General features: G+C 42.3%; 1 non-coding gene across 1 annotated transcript; it reads right to left on the bottom strand.

Moving 5' to 3' along the window:
- Positions 1–504: 504 nt before the first annotated feature.
- Positions 505–611, bottom strand: LOC128128255 (small nucleolar RNA R71). Its single transcript, XR_008226115.1, has one exon. It is a non-coding gene; the product is annotated as a small nucleolar RNA R71 (small nucleolar RNA).
- Between the last annotated feature and the right edge of the window lie 3,953 nt (positions 612–4,564).

Genomic DNA, 4,564 nt, shown 5'->3' with positions numbered 1-4,564 from the left:
GTTTTCAGCAAGAAGAAAGGCAGCAAATCAGGAGCGTCCAGTGCCTCATTGACAATTGAAGAACCAATTCACGAAGGTAGCGAGTACGAGACCGATTCCGAAGAAGAGTTAGCTATCAATATGGCTAACATCGATGAAGTCCCCATGGGGGAGTGGAAGAAAAGGATGCGTGATGACACCAGGCTAGGACTTGTGCAACCCGCAATTCCCGCAACCGCTACGTTTGAGCTAAAAGGCCATATTCTCGCTCAACTCAAGGAGATCCCTTTTCACGGGATAGATCATGAAGACGCTTACAAGCATTTGGACGAAGTAAATGATGTGGCCGACTACTTCAACGTGCCTAATGTTCCACGCGAGACCCAGCTTCTTCGAATGCTCCCTGTCACGTTTAAAGGTGTTGCAAAAGATTGGTTAAAATCACTTCCTCCCGGATCGGTCACCACATGGGCCAAGATGAAAGAAGAGTTCATTGACCATTTCTGCCCACCTTCCAAAATAGCCAAGTTAAAAAAAGCCATTGCCAACTTCGAGCAACAACCCGGAGAATCTCTTTATGAAGCTTGGGAAAGGTACAAGAGCCTACTTAGAAATTGCCCACACCATGATCTTAATAGTCAACAGGAAGTCTCCATCTTTTATGATGGAGTTAATGTCACCACAAGGCAACTACTCGATTCACAAGGCCCGCTCACCCGAAAGCCACCTCCGGAAATAAAAGAATTAATTGAAGAATTCTCTAAGCATTCTAGAGAATACCACAATCCGAGGAATGAAGTGAGTCGTGGAACAGTAAACTCGGTGAACGATGGCATGGCGGCTGTAATAGCTAAACTCGATAGCCTAGACCGAAGAATGACGAAAATGGATCAAATGATCCATGCTATTAGGGTAGGATGCGAAAATTGTGGCGGCCCCCATCTTACCAAGGATTGTGATCGAGACGAGAATGGAAATAAAAAGGCTCAAGTATTTTATTCTAGTGGCAATAGATACGATGAAGACTGGAGGAAACCAAAGAAGGAATGGCTCCCATACGAAGAGTATAAAAAGGCTAAGGAGGAGAAATACAAACAGAGAGAGAGGGGATTCTATCAAAAGGAAGAGCCGATGACGGAAAAGAAGGCAAATTTAGAAGATATACTCACAAGGTTCATAACCGCGTCCGAGAAAAGACATAATGATCACGATGTAGCAATGCAAGAAACCAGAAACATGCTGAGGAATCAGCAAGCTTCCATTCTCAACATTGAGAAACAGCTAGGGCAGCTTGCACATCAAGTAAATGAAAGAAGACCGGGTCAACTTCCGAGCAACACCGAGCCCAATCCAAGAAAGGAGAACGTGAGCGTAATAACCTCCAGCGGTGAAGAAAAATTTACAAGAGCACAAAGGGTCCCCATGAAGAAGGCAGAAAAGGAAGAAAAACCAGAACCAGAAGAACCCGATCAGACTCGCCGAGTCACTCGCATAGACTCGACGAGTCCAGTCGGGAATGAAGATACTGCTAGTTTCCTAAAACCATACAACCCTCCTTTGCCATACCCAACCAGAGCCATGCCTACAGAAAAAGTTCAAGCCTATAGAACCTTCATGGAGCATGTTAAAGCCTTACAAGTCAATATACCATTTGTGGAAACAATGCTCCAAACTCCTAAACACTCTAACTTGCTTAAAGGCCTTTTTGCTGCTAGGAAAGATCTGGCTGAAGTCGTAGAGATATTGATGAGTGAGCTGCCTGAGAAGAAGGGTGATCCGGGTAACATAGTAATTCCGTGCCAATTTGGTAATGAAGTTTCTACACGAGCATTGGCTGATTCAGGTGCAAGCATTAATTTGATGCCCTACTCATTCTTTAAGAAGCTAAATTTACCAGCACCAAGGCCGGTAAATATGAGAATCCATTTGGCAAACAAAACACTAATTAGTCCACAAGGCATTTGTGAAAACCTCCTTATCAAAGTGGACAAGTTTATTTTTCCAGTAGACTTCGTGGTGGTGGAAATGGAAGAAGACCCCGAAATACCAATTATTTTGGGAAGATCATTCTTAAACACCGCGTGTGCCCTAATCGACATATGTGAGTCTACATTGACATTAAGAGTGGGGGATGAGTCGGTGATGTTTAAAGCTATTTCAGAAGTCAAGCAAGAAGAAGAAAAGAGAGAAGAAATCTCATTTATCCAATTGGATGATGAGGTATTACAAAAAGAGCTTGAAATTTTACTAAAAGAAGACCCAAGTAAGTTCACACTACACTCTGAAGGAGTTGAAGATGCTAACAAAGACTTGGAGGAGCTAGAAAAACTACTGGAAGAAGCCAACTCAGAAAACACTCCAGGATTGATGGAACCCGATCCGACTCGCCGAGTCGTCATAATGGACTCGACGAGTCCAGTCGATATGGATAAAAACTTGGCCAAAGCTGATCTGTTGATTGATAGTTCTTCACATACCCTGGGTTCAGTTACTGTTTTCGATTCTTTGGAAGAACAATTGGCAGAAGAAGTAAAAGTAATGGAGGTGCAACACGCCGATGTGGCATGCCTTGATACGATGTCATTTGAAGAAGGGTTAAGCAAGGGAAAGGATGCAGGAATAAAGGAAAGGAAGGAGGAAGCTGATCAACAACTCAACACTAAACCTAGAGCACGGAACATCATGAAATATGAAGTCATTAAATTTAAAAAGAAGGATGTTCAAGAATTGGTGCAAAATAAAAGGGTAAAGCAGAAAAAGAGAAAAAGGAAAGATCAAGCAGCTGGAGATGAGGCAATAAAAAGGAGAAAAGACGAATTGAAGAAGGCTTACAAGAAGAAGATTCACGCCTACAAGACCAAGTATACACCACAAAAAGAGAGGCGTACATTCCCGATGCTTGAAGATGACAAAACGTAAATGGGAAGGAGTCTAGCTCATGACTCCTCAAAAAGAAGCGCATGGCGGGAGGCAACCCGTCGTTAGAGTTTGCTTTCTTTTACTCTTTAGTTTTTTTTTTTTAGTTTTTGTTTCGTTTCACAATTTTAATCTTCCAAATTATCGGACATGTCTGCGTGAGAGTGTGCCTAGCCTAAGTGTGGGGTGAAATGATTCATAATAAACAGAAGAATTTTGAAAAATATGCAAATTTGTTAAATGACTCGCCGAGTTTGACCCTGACTCGACGAGTATATTTTGATTACTGAAAATCTTTGATTGCGCGACTAGACTCACCGAGTCTGACCCTGACTCGACGAGTCGGTTTTATTAAAAAAAAAATAATAATAATAATTTCGAAATTACTTTTACATCTGGTAAATAGGGTTTTAACCCTAAAAATTCAGTTTCCACACCACACTCGCCGGGTGCCCCATTCGCAAACACTCTCAAGCATTCAAAGAAATCTTCAAATCTTCTTCCAATTTCTCAAGGTTTAAACTCAAAAGGTAACAACTTTCTTCTTGATTTCCAGAAAGAATGAGATTATAAGGCCATACATACCTACAATTGCATGAAAAAAACCCGTTTTTGAAAAGTAATGAAATTCTAGGGTTTTAATTTTTCATGAATATTGTTGTTTTGAATGCTTAGTTTGACCTTATTACTTAGTAGGAAGTCCTTGAACAAAAACCCTTGACAGAAATTACAAGTTGTATGGTCCAATTTTATGCGACCCGTCGACTGACTCGTGCAGGTTGTGCGACTCGTCGAGTCAGGCATCGACTCGACGAGTCCAGTCGATTTACAGAAACATTTCAGTTTTAAAAAAATTTTCTGTGTTTCTGGGTTTTGTGTGTTTATTTTGCAGAAATCATGTTCAGAAGAGGACAATCTTCAACTGGTAGCCAAGGGGAGTTTCCATGGTTAAACTTCCCGCAAATTTAATCCGCTTCAACAATGAGGAAGTGGAAGAAGAAGCTCTCCGACATCAAGAAGAAGGAGGTGTATGTACCGAACAGAATTGATTGGGAATGGCTGCAGAGTGTTAGCTATGAAGAAGAACTAGCTCCTTACCTTTTGAAGGAGTTCCAACATGAAGGCGACAGTATGGTGTGTGATGGGTGGAGCCGGGTCTTCCGTATTCAAGAACCGGTTTATTTGGAACTATGTTTAGAATTCTTTTCCACGGTGTCTTTCACCGGGGGAGTGGATGTGTATCACCCGACGAGCTTTACTTTTTGTCTTGGGGGCGAGTATCGTCAATGCTCGGTGGTGGACCTTGCCTGCCGACTAGGGATTTATGATCAAACCTTAGTGACAACAAACATCTTTCGGGCTTTCTTGGCAAATACTCATATGGCGTTCCCCGATGGAGTCACGAGCACGGGTTGGTGGAATACCATAGGAAACAAAGTCTACATCCCAAAGTCTGCACAAGAAGGGAGCATCCGATCCCCGACTCACCGCCTCATTCACCGCCTTATTTCCTCCACCATCAACCAAAGGAAAGACGATGACAAGGTCTCCAACCTTGATGTTTTCTACTTATGGAGCATAATAACACCCGGCGTCTTTTGCAACATTCCATGGTGTATTGCTTCATACCTTTCGGAGGGTGCGGTCAAAGATCGAAAAACTTCCCGTA

Source organism: Lactuca sativa, chromosome 8 (assembly GCF_002870075.4).
Source record: "Lactuca sativa cultivar Salinas chromosome 8, Lsat_Salinas_v11, whole genome shotgun sequence".
Classification (NCBI taxonomy): domain Eukaryota; kingdom Viridiplantae; phylum Streptophyta; class Magnoliopsida; order Asterales; family Asteraceae; genus Lactuca; species Lactuca sativa.
This window is presented reverse-complemented; position numbering and strand designations above follow the sequence as displayed.